The sequence below is a fragment of the Pongo abelii genome, chromosome 4 (genome assembly GCF_028885655.2).
Source record: "Pongo abelii isolate AG06213 chromosome 4, NHGRI_mPonAbe1-v2.0_pri, whole genome shotgun sequence".
NCBI classification, from domain to species: Eukaryota; Metazoa; Chordata; class Mammalia; order Primates; family Hominidae; genus Pongo; species Pongo abelii.
In genome coordinates, this window is record NC_071989.2 from 133,662,505 (window position 1) to 133,675,794 (window position 13,290).

Here is a 13,290-nt window from a genome sequence, read left to right on the forward strand (position 1 = left end):
ACCCATGGCTATGGGATGAACTTCAGGCTTCTAAATATTGTAGTCTTGTTGTGTCCTTATCTAGTTTCTGTCCACCTTTTCCAGCTGCATGGACTTCCAACCCTCCAACAATGAAAGCCCTCTAAACTGGTGTGTTTTCATCTCAAGTGGGCATACAAATCACCTAGAAATATCGTTAAAATGTAGATTCTGATTCAGAAGTTCAAGGATGGAGCTTGAGATTCTGCATTTCTAGCAAGCTCCCAGGCGATGCCAGTGCCTCCACTCAAGCCTCTGTTGGAGTACTAAGGCTCCGTCATTGAGCATAGATGCCACGTGCTTCTGCCTGTCTGTCTTATGCTGTTTCTGGGCTTGGAGGTTCTTCACTCACCTCACTGTCTGATGAATTCCTATATTCTGAAGATCTAAATCAAACACGATCTTCTTAAAGCCTTTTTTTTTTAAAACTTTTTCAGGAATAATTGATCGTATGTTTTGTTCTTTTAATATGTTTAATTTTTGTGGGTACATAGTAGGTATACATATTTATGGGGTACATGAGATGTTTTGATACAGTCATGCAATGTGAAATAACCACATCATGGAGAATGCGGCATCTATCCCCTCAAGCATTTATCCTTTGTATTACAAACAATCCAATTACACTCTTTTAGTTATTTTAAAATGTAAAATTAAGTTATTATTGACTATAGTCACCCAGTGGAATCATCTGTCTTCTTACAGTACTTTGTTGATATTTAGTTGTATATGTGCTTTTTTTTTAAAAATTGTACATTCCTTAGAGGCAGTGATGGTGCCATCACAGTTTAGTTGGGAATAAAAACCTCATACCCAAAGAAATTATTATATCATGCATAGAGTATGTATTATATAAAGTATAAAGTATGTCCACAAAATCCCCTGGAAATACAGGAGTACCTGAAACAATTGCCATATGTCTACTATGTGCTAGTTTACCACACTATATTTAGTGCATAGCAGGTATGCAATACAGATTTGTTGAAACTGTTTTGAAGAATTAAGTCCAAAAATCGACTACAAAAAATGCAAGTCTGGTTGTCCGATATTGTGATTTTCTGTTGGAAAATTTGTTAGGCCATAAATTATTTTCCTGAAAAATGTATAATATTTACTATCTTATTTAATGATCCAAAAATCTGTACTGAATCAGAAGTAGAAATGTTAAAGTAATTACATTGAGAAGTCAATTTAATGAATACCCAATATGTGAAAGCATTATTTCTATAATCTTTTTTATTGCCCAATTTATCACTTTTATTGTTCATTTACTTATGTTACATAGTTTCAGAATGAATTATAATATCTATTCCTCTCCCCCATTTTTTTCCAATATGAGCCCTTACAAAGCCACAGAAAGCTTTTGTTTGAACAGAGTTTTTATATTTGTTAAAGTGAATCTATTTGATTCTTATGTGCTTTGGATAATTTCCCTAGAGTCTTTCCTTAATTATATCATACATGTGTTAAGCAAGCACTTGCTTTCTTGCAGTCCAACTCAACTTGATCATCCAGAGTGTCCACAGACTCAAAATGTGCTGTTTACTATCACTTAATGTCTGTGGTCTTCTAAGCACAGAATTCTGAGTAGAAAAGCAAAGCCTTTGCATGATATAAATATTTGTATCTCACAAAAAGCAGGAGAAATGTACAACATGGCTGGCACAGGTCATGACATGACGTTGGCCACTCCCACCCCCTCTTCGGATGCAAAACAGGAAATAACGAATATCATTTGTTACTATTACAATGAAGTAATTTTTCCTGTCAGAATATACAGAGAAAACTCTATAAGAATGCAGTGTATGATTAAAACAACAAGAAATCTGATTTAGCTTTAGCCTCATACCCTATTAAGAACTCCCTGCACAATTTTGGCCTACATTTTAGTACATTATATATTTGTTATGAAAACCTTTAACTGAAGCTTTGCAAAATGCTTCCAAAATAGGCTTAGATCATCTAACAAATCATACATGCCAACAGAATAATGTTACTTCATAGTTCCAAGTTTATTGTGTTACAGAACTTTAAGGATCAAATGAATATAAATTTACAAAGACACTACCAATTTTCTACTTGGAGCATGAACTGAATAATTTAAAAAGAAATATAATAGTAATCCATATATTGCCCAAGGTGTTCTTAAACCTATTAAACAGAGATGAGTAAGAAAGATTGATAATGTTGAAGAGAAAGGGAGGCTTTTAAAGTAAACTCCAGCAAAGAGTGAAACATTAATGTATTGGTTTGGTTGGAAGAGATCTGGAATATCAAGCAAACTCTACTTTGTAAGCTTATATTGTATCATGATGGCAACTGCAAATTATAAATCAGACAGGTTTGTATTTCCATAGGCAAATGGAAATTTTCCTTCATGAATTTGGACAGTGTGAACCAGAGTCAATTCAACCCTGTCTGTGAATAAGTAGCTCAGTTTATTGAAGCATGATTCTTTAGTTTAAGCATAGAGATGGCTACTATCTATGCTGTGTGGGTAGCTAGCTAGCTTTGGTGTTTTTCATGGTAATGGGACACCCCATTCATGAACAACCATCCTAAAATTGTCCACAGTTGTTCTTTGCAAGGAACCAACAAAGAGGACTGTGGTCTGATTAGCATAACACATCTAGGCTTCTGTCTCTTGAGAATAAAAGCATGTGCCCCTTTTAGATGGTGAATCAGAGGCTTTATCTTTTTTTTGCTTCTAAGGGATGGTAATAGTGAATATTATCATTATAAATGGAAATCATTGGATTTTGTCTCTCTTGCTTAGATTTTTATTTGGATAATATATTGAGGGTAAAGTACCCTGAAGCAAAGAAGAATGTCTATTCCTGCTTCCCAGCCAAAGGGTGTTAAAGAGAAGGGCTTCCAGATCTGAAATACAAATAACTAGAAAATTGCAGTTTCCCTTGGGACTGGGGGTGGTGATTAGCCCGTGAGACTAGTAACAAGAAGAAGGCAAAAGAGAAAAATGCTCTGCTTGGGAGTGGTTTTGTTTTTTGTTTGTTTTATTAATTCATTTATTAATGTAACTGCAGTATGGGAAACAAAGAGCTATTTCCTTTGCTAAGATTAAAAGTTTTAAAGGAAAACTCTGCAGCCATCTAAGAAAGTAAAAGGAGGGGAGTAAGAAATGACCACCACATGGCCATCTAAGGCACCAGGAGAGTTTTCTATGTCAGCAGGTAGAAGAAAGTGTCACACAGCAGAGGCATTGCTAATGTAGGGAGAAGAATGTTCTGTCACCTCTAGTCATTTAGAGACCCAAGAGATTGAGGCATTGTGAGATATTAACACAGCATATTTGCACTGTATGGTTAATGCTTGTTGCTTTCAGTTAGATTTCTTCCAAAAGTACTGCATAGTGTTCTTTTCAGTAGGAAGCTTTGACCTATCCTATAGAAATTGTTTTGCAGTTGCTGAGTGGGGGCTTCATGTGAAAATAAAAGCACCTTAAAAAAATCACCCAGTCCTTTGGGCCAAGGTCTTCTTAACACTAGAATTAAATTATGCTAATATTAATTGAAATTCAAGGTGTTTGCCCTATATAATCCACTCATCTCTCCACTTCACTTTGCCTGCAGAAACAGTCAGACAGTAATTTTTATTAAAGCACAAACTCAAATGTAGGGTTCACTATAAAATAATTCAATGAGATTACAGAAGATATCTTATGACTAATACAAACGAGTTGGTCTTTGAACTTGTTTGATTATGAGTAGAAATGCTGACTTCAAATTCCCTTGAGATGAAAGTTTGCTAGATTGATCTGTTTTCTTTATTTCTCTTGTCTTCTCTTCCTTTTCCTTTCAGTTCCTTCTTTCCTTCCTTTCTTTCCCTCTTTTTTTTTTCTTTTTTTCTTTTTTTTGAGATGGAGTCTCTGTCACCAGGCTGGAGTCCCGTGGCACAATCTTGGCTCACTGCAACCTCTGCCTCCCGGGTTCAAGTGATTCTCCTGCCTCAGCCTCCTGAGTAGCTGGGACTACAGGCATCCGCCACCATGCCTGGCTAATTTTTTTGTATTTTTAGTAGAGACGGGGTTTCACCTTGTTGGCCAGGGTAGCCTCAATCTCTTGACCTCGTGGTCCACCCACCTCGGCCTCCCAAAGTGCCGGGATTACAGGTGTGAGCCACTGTGCCCAGCGCTTTCTCTCCCTTTTTATTTTTCATTTTCATTCTCTTTATTCTAACGTCAAAGTAAACACCAGTTCTTGGTGACTTTTTTTAAATAAAGATTTTTTTTTTTTGCCTAAATAAGACATAAGCAACTTGATCCCTCACACTTAATACATCCAGTCCTAACTTGTATTGGAGTGCTAGTTCCAAGGCCGGTGTTTTGCATATATGGTGAGCCTAATACCACAGATGGCCTCTGTGTGGATGCAGGGACCCTACATTGTAGATTATTCTGAAAGTTCTACTATTAATAGCCAGTGTAATAATTGAGCACTTTCTTGATTAGCTTATTTTGTGGAGTGGGGGGAGTGGAACAGAAGACAAAATGATTTCTTATGCCTACCCAGAGTATGGAATAACTGCAAGGCATTGCTTAAAGCTATTTAATTAAAATGACCAAAAAACACATGAAACGCTAGCAATGTTATGAGTCAGCAGTAGAAATGTTCCTTGTCAGTCATGGGAAGAATGCTGAGCTTCAACCATCTCAAGCGCATATAACCCCATTGGTTTTTCTTTTTGGCAGTCTTGGTCCAAAAAAAAAAAAAAAAACAAAACCACACCAAAAAAACCTCAAAACATTGATCATGCCAGGTTAGATTTTTACCAGGGATTTAAAGTCACCACCTCCTTCCACAGCCCTCATTCATGCTCAGCTGCTACAAATAATGGCCTAGCACGAATTGGTTTACAATCCTGGTGGACTCCTACAGAGCTAATAAATCCAGAAATACTACTTGGATGGAAACATATGATAATCACATGATGATTTTTTAAATACATTCCATAGTCTCATGTATAAAAATAAAAAACGTGCAGGGCTTAGATATCCCTTCATTGTATCAAATTAAATTGGATTTAATGCCTGGTGGTGTGTCATCCAGCTCAGACCCATTTGCACAAGGCTGTGGAGTGCAGAGCTGGTTCAGTTGAATGAATAGCTTTCTCATGACTTCACCCCCACTCTGCTGTCTCTTTTCCTGTCCTTTGTATTGTAATGGAGGACAGCTGTGGCAGTGAAGTGAATATTAACTAACCCCAATGCCTCAGCAGATTGTGACTTTAATCCCGGCAAATACCACTAAAATCAAAATTTAATTACACTCAGAGTAGCTCTGTTAATGCCTAAAAAATATTTAACAATTAGTGGTTGGCTTAATTAAGCAAACTGCCTTTCACAAAGCAACCTGAAAAGTCCTCCCAAGCCCTTCCCCCACCCCCCCTTTTTTTTTAATCCCTTAGACTAATTAGTCTGATGTAAACTCACAGCACTTCATTTACTGTTACTGAGTCTGCTGTTTAGCTGATCTAGGCTATGAGCTTAACAGCTTGTAATAGAAGGGAAGTTGTAAAAAGAAAGAAATTAGGTTCACTGCACACAGCTACTTAATAATAAAAAAAATCCTTTTAATAAACCACCAATCATCGCTAGTCATTTCCTCATTCGTGTACATATATATGTATATATCAGAATGGCTTATTTCAGTTACAATATTAGTTATGGGAGATTCAGGAAAGCCAAATAACAAATATATTAGTGAAGAATCACTTCTATCAAAATAATTATTCTGTGTTCATATAGATTAAAAAATATTATTTACATATAAATTTGGAAGAGACAGATACTTTTTTGTAAACTAAACAACCAAAGAAATAAAATAAAAAACAAATGAAGAATGATGGAAAAGTTATTAAAATTTAAATCCCATTCTCTGATTGATGCATGATACTACCTGACCTAGTCTGTTACATGTTCATTCACTCATCCAAACATCAAACGTTTATTAATGATATAATGTGACTCGATGGGATGATACAAATACATTATTGTAAATCTTTACATTGACACCTATAGAATGTTTTAAAATGCCACAACAGGAAAGTTTATATGACCTATCTACTGAGTATCATTTTCTACTTGAATTCTTAGAAAAGACCTTGCCATTAATAATTGCAAGAATAAAACACAGTAATACTTCAAAAGGTCTCTTATTCAGCAAACTAAGAAAAGAAACAAGAATCATAAAATAACAACAAAAATATTGCCATTGAGAACCAAAACAAGTCCCAGAGCTATTAAGGAGCTTAAAGACCACTGAGTCCAGCTCTATATTTTACAGAAGAAAAAAACTGAAATTCAGAGAGTTTAAGTGATTTTCCAGGGCTATATGAAGAACTATTATCAAGTTCATCAGAAGGTCACCTGAGGCCCCTCTAGGCCCCCATTCCAGACATGTTCCCTTTTATCTGATATTGGATACAATTATAGCAAGATGCATTATTTGATTTCCCAAACTGCAGCAGATTAGAAGCCACAAATTAGAGGCTGAAAGAGAATTTCTAGAGGCTTAGTGTTCAGATGCTGTGAAACATGAGAACACATGATAAAATTTGGAACCTGCTAAGCAAAAATTAATCTGGGCAAGATGGTCTCTTGGTAACACTCAAATCCAGGGGACAAATAAATGTCACAAAAAATTCTTAATTTTACAATGCAGAACTGTGCTGCCTTTGATCATCCTATTTTATTGTGTATGTGTAGTATTTGTGTGTGTGGGTGTGTGTGTGAGAGAGAGAGAGAGAGAGAAAGGAGAGAGAGAGATTCCCTCCTTCAGGGCTTTTAAGACAATACTGAAAAAGATTGAGATAATAAGCTAATTTAGTGATTTTCTTTTTGAGACTATCAAAAGAAAAATATTTTTCTCTGCTCCTAGAAAGTACCTACTGAGAGTTTTAATGTAAGTGTTATGTTCATTTTTCAATCTAGGAAATAAAAACCTGTAATCTCCCCCATATGAGATGGTTTCACCTGTATGGATTTCTTTAGGCCTTCCTTTTGTTTCATATTTAAAACTAGTTTTTGAGAATTTTGGTTGTTGCCTTAATTCAACAATTAGGAGACAGAAATGAAGAGAGCAAGTATCATTCATGTGTATGTGTCTAAAAGGATGTTAGGTACACCACACCTAACTGCCAGCACTCTGCAACCCGGTACAATTCTGTACATTTCCATTTAATTGGCAGGCTATGTTTCAAGTCTCATGGTTGGTTGAGGATGAAGATGAAATTGCAGTTCATAATACAGAAGAGGAAGTACATATGGTTTGTGATTGAGATACTTGTATTTTGACTGAAGAATTATGCAGCATCTGGCAGGTGTATAAATCCTTCAGTGGCAGCTATTTAACTTTTTAATACTAGAGGAAACAGCATATTATATTTTAAAATTGATAGCTTTGAAAAATGGGTATTAACATGATGATATAAGTGGATACAAAATCTTCTTATGGGTTTTCCATGAATAATTGTACCTTAATGGTATATGCAACTTATGTTTCAAATTCTTTTGTCTATTAGTCACATACATATATCTTTATTTCTTCTTGAATGTATGCTGCATAACTATTAACCAAATGTTCATTCACCATCAAATTCTGTTTCTTCAGTGTGTTTTCTCATTCAAAAGCATGTAACAATTCTCCTTAATGATACAAATAACCCACTTCTAATGGACTATTATGCCTCTTTTCCATTCTTGAAAAGCATTATTGCTTTCAGGTTTTTAGTTAAATGCTATACAATTTCAGAATAGTATAATACACTTAAATGATCTTTAAGTTTCTCTTTAAAAGAGCAGTAGTAAAAGCCAAACAGAAAAATTGCCAAAGTCAATTCACCTCAATTCAACTGTCAAAACTTTTCATGTGAAAAATAAATGGAAATGTTTTTCTATTTCAAGTAAGCAAATTTGTGGGTACGGGTACAGCATTCTCTTTTGACTCTGAAAATCATTTGAAAACAAAAAAGCTTGTCCATGTTTGTTTTCAATTTGCAAAAAGTCAGCTGCCTCCGTGAAACAGGCACTGAGCCTCATTATCTTGGCTAATAGAGAAAGAACTGCCCTCTCTTGGAAGGTGCAATAAATCTTTCATGTTCTTAAGTATTGCTTCACGTTCATCAGCAAGAATTTATCTAACAGTGTGCGACTAACATAAACATGTAACATCACCTCTTTCCTATTTCATACATTGCCTACGCATGCAAACACACACTCACATTCAAACTAATGTGTGCACACACACTGTCACTCCCCCAAGCCTCTACCACTAATGCCCTAAGAATGAGAAGAGAGGCCAGGCACGGTGGCTTACGCCTGTAATCCCAGCACTGTGGGAGGCTAAGGCAGGCGGATCACTTGAGGTCAGGAGTTCCAGACCAGCCTGGCCAACATGGTGAAACCCCATCTCTACCAAAAATATAAAAAAATCAGCCAGGTACGGTGGCATGCACCTGTAATTCCCAGCTACTTGGGAGGCTGAGGCAGGAGAATCGCTTGAACCCGGGAGACAGAGGTTGTAGCAGTGAGCCGAGACTGTGCCATTGCATTCCAGCCTGGGCAACAAGAGCGAGCCTCTATCTCACAAAAAAAAAAAAAAAAAAAAATGAGAAGAGAAATATACCCAACTAAATTCAATATTTGTTTTGATTTAGATTGCAAGATGATCTGTGTTTAACTGTATGGATTTATTTCATATTTGATCATGGCACAGGGAAAAAATCTTAATAGATGCTTGTAGTTGCCTAAAGTAAATAAAACCTTAACTTGTGCTTAAGATCTATAGAATAATAACTTTGGAAGGACACAAGGATCTCAACCTTTCTACTTCAGATGAATTTTACCATTCAGAACCAGTAATTTTCAACCTTTCTTAAACAGTTAACAGCATAGTGATACTTAGTTGTTTCTTGTGTCCACTTGAAACTGTTTCTATTTCCTTCTATGAGATTGTCCATGGTAGTCAAGAACAGCTTGACACTTCCTATACAATAGTGATTGAGTTACCCCTTCTCTCTTGTAGGGTGAATGGCCAGGGTTCATGTAATTCTTCCTTTTGGGACTTAAATGCTTTCCAAATCAGATGTCGCCAACTGTTCTTTTAGGAGTCATCTTTCCCCATAATGATCAAATAGTGTTTTCAGCACCAATTCCATAGAATACAGGATGTCTGGTCTTTACCAAGTCTCCTTCCCTGCTGAGTTTCTGGCTGTCTCTGAGGAATAGTTCCATTAACTAAGTCTGAATGATTACTTGTGATTTTTAAAAGCTTCCTAGCTCAGGCCACTGCTTTCTGGAGCACAGCAGCCTACCTCTTCCAGGCTGCTAGTCTTCATCCAACAACTTTTCACTCTCTAAGTAGAATTTAGGTAGTATTTCCAAATTCCTGACATCATAATCTTCAGGATTCTGGAACTAGAAATAGAAATTCCTGGAAATTCTAAGACAGTCCTGAAATAATATGTTTTTTCCATTTTTCATAATACTTTTCCTGTGTTCATGAGTGGTAATGATAATCTATGAACTATTTTTATATAAAAATTTAAGAGTTTTTATGTAAGATATAATAATAAAAGCATGATTTTCACAGCATTGTATCTTTCAGTAACATAAAAATGATCTCCACCTGGTATGGAAATTGGATAATAAAACATTAAAGAAAATAATATTTATATGAAATAAGTGACAAAAGCCAGTTAAATAATTGAGATGCCACATATATTTAATAATTAGAAGTTATATTTCTTAAGATGAAATTTTAAAACTCATAAAGCATTAATTGCCTATTTATAGTCTTGGTCTTTTTTTCATTTTTCCATTGTCAGTTTTCACAAATATTCCAGTCCAGAAAAGTTTCATGTATTTTTCAAAGACGCTGATCAAATTTGTTAAGAATATGTCCACAAGCTTCTTAACGTTACGCATTAGGATATATGTTGCTTCATGAATCTCATTTTTGTAATAATGTAAACATTTTGTTTGCTTGACATTGATTTGGATATTGTCACTTAAATTAATACTGCTTTTGTTAATAGAGATTTTAGGTCAATTTCTGAATTCCTGCTGTAATATTCCACAATAACATCTTTTTCTATTTGCATTTTTTTTCTGTTTAAGTATTTACAAGAAACTCTACCATAGCACTTACCCCATTTCTGGGGAATGCCAGAGAATATGATTAACTAGTATTCAAATAACATAACATTTAGATCTTCTAGCAAGGCTAATAGCAACACATAGAATGGTATATCAAAATTACTAATTTAAGGACTTATTTTGGTTCTAAAGCTTATTTCTTGGACCACCATTGATAGGATTGGTATAAAGTATATTATGTGAATAAGCTCATTAATATTTATATTATTTGTGAAAATGACTCACTGTTTGCAGCAGTCAGAGCCAGGAACACACTCCAACTACAAGTAAGAGTGGCTAGATGAGAACTACTTCTCTCTTATGTGCTCTTCTCCTATTCATGAAAATGTCAACCTTAACTGTTGACTCCCATGTCAGCATTCCCAGCTCTTGCTTTCAACTTGACATCAGTGATTTCTTCTAATCATACTGTCCTTATGTTGACTGTCAAGCTCCAAATCTTATAGGAGCATTGAAATGCTTGTCTCCTGTTTTCCTGATTTTTTTGACTATTTGTTTTTCACAATTTAGGAGTGTAAAAACATATACATATTCTGAGATATACTGGGAAAGCGTTTCTACATGGGAAAAGTAAACCCAAGTCATTTACATACTTATTCCAAAGCTGTAAAATAGTGATGTTGTACATGATTGTTCATCTTTTTATTTTTTTATTTTTATATATTTAAAGTGTCAAATATATAAAAATTAGAATAGTGTAATGAACCTCTGTGCATATATCATCCAGTTTCAACAATTACCAATACATGGCCAATCTTTTTAAACTTACGTATTTACTCACTCCTCCACCCCCATTATTTATAACCCATTATGGGTTATTTTAAAGTAAATCCTATACATTGTTTCATAGGTGCTAGATATATGAAAATCCACATATAAAAGATTGAAGTTGGACCCCTACCACATACCATATATAAAACATTACTCACAATGTATCAAAGACCTAAGCATAAGAGCAAAACTCTAAAATGCTTAGAGAAAAATTTTGTGACTTGGATTAGGTAACAGTTTTTTCAGATGAGACATCTGAAATACAAACAACAAAAGAAATAATAGATAAATTGGACTTCATCACAATTAAACATTTTTGTTCTTTAAAGGACACCATCAAAATAGTGAAAAAAACACATAGAATGGGAAAATATTTGCAACACATATATCTGATAAGGGTACAGTAACCAGACTATATAAAGAACTCTTCCACTTTGACAATAAAAAAGATGCTGAAAGTTATTAGTTATTAGATAGATACAAATCAAAATCACAATAAGATACCATTTCATACCCACTAGGATGTCTATAATGAAAAAGATGAACAAGTATTGACAAGGATGTGGAGAAATCAAAACTCTCATACATTTCGGGTAAAGATGTAAAATAGTTCAACTGCTTTGGAAAACATTTTGTCAGTTCCTCAAAAGATAAACATAGTATTACCATGCAATCCAGAAATTCCACTCCTAGGTATATGGTCAAGAAAATGGAAAACATATGTGCACACATAAACTTGTACATGAATGTTCATAGAAGCATTATTCATAATAGCCAAAAAGTGGAAACAACCCAGATGTCAATCAACTGATAAATGAACCAACAAAACTTGGCAAAACCATGCAACATTATTCATCCATAAAAAGAAATGAAGTATTGATACATGCTACAACATGGACAACATTTCCAAATATTATACTAAGTGAAAGAAGGCAGAATAAAAGGCCATGTGTTGTGTGATTCCATTTACGTGAAATACCCAGAATATGTAAATCTCCATAGAGATAGGAAGTAGATTAATGGTCACCAGAGCCTGTGAGGAGGAAGGAATGAAGAGTGACAGCTGTTGTGATGAGAATATTCTGGATTTTATCTTTCACAATGTTACAAACTATAAGTTAGTACTATATATACAGGGTTGAGATTATATATGTGTGCACACACACACACACACACACACACTTACACATACATGGTTAAGCCTTGAACAACATGGGGGTTAAGAATGCTGACCCTCCACATAGTCAAAAATTTATGTATAATTTTTACTTTCCAGAAACTTAACTAATAGCCTACTGTTGATCAGAAGCCTTACCGATAACCTAAACAATTAACACATATTTTGTATGTTGTATGTATTATATGCTGTATTCTTATAGTAAAGTAATCTAGAGAAAAGAAAATGTTATTAAGAAAGTCATAAGGAAGAGAAAATGTATTTACTATTCACTAAACAGAAGTGAATCATCATGAAGACCTTCAGGCCAGGCACAGTGGCTCAAATCTGTAATCCCAGCACTTTGGGAGGCTGAGATGGGAGAATTGTCTGAGGCCAGGAGTTCAGGACCAGCCTGGGCAACATAGTGAGACTCCTTCTCTACAATTTTTTTTTAATTAGAAAAAGAAAAAGATCTTTATCCTCATCATCACATTGAGTAGGTTGAGGAGATGGAGGAAGAAGAGGGGTTGGTCTTGCTATCTCAAGGGTGGCAGATGTAGAAGAAAATCCATGTATAAGTGGACCTGTGCAGTTCAAACTTATGTTGTTCAGGGGTCAACTATATATTTATAAATAATTTATGGGCTAACACAGTGAAATCCCATCTCTACTAAAAAAAATACAAAAAAAATTAGCCGGGCATGATGGTGGGTGCCTGTAGTCCCAGCTACTCGGGAGGCTGAGGCAGGAGAATGGCGTGAACCTGGGAGGTGGAGCTTGCAGTGAGCCAAGATCATGCCACTGCACTCCAGACTGAGCGACAGAGCGAGACTCCATCTCAAAAAAAAAAAAAAGAATTTATGTTACATATACATATATATTTTAGTTTTTCATCTCTGTTCATTAATGAATTATATAAATATGTACTGGGTGCTTATCCTATGTGACATGTGTCCATCGATATGAAAATCTGGTATATATAATTCTTCATAAAATATCCAATCTTGAGTATTTTGTTAGAACAGAAGAAATTGACTCAGAGAGAAACTAATACTAGAAAAATGATGCTGTTGCTATAACAAATACCTGAAAATGTGGATGTGGCTTTGGAACTTGGTAATAGGTAGCGGCTGAAACAGTTTTAAAGTGAATGGTAGAAAAAGCCTGC

General features: G+C 35.1%; 1 long non-coding RNA gene across 1 annotated transcript in view; it reads left to right on the top strand.

Moving 5' to 3' along the window:
• The window catches only part of LOC134761494 (uncharacterized), a 200,231-nt gene that overhangs the window by 36,644 nt on the left and 150,297 nt on the right, over positions 1–13,290 (top strand). The gene's annotated exons all lie outside the window — the stretch shown is intronic.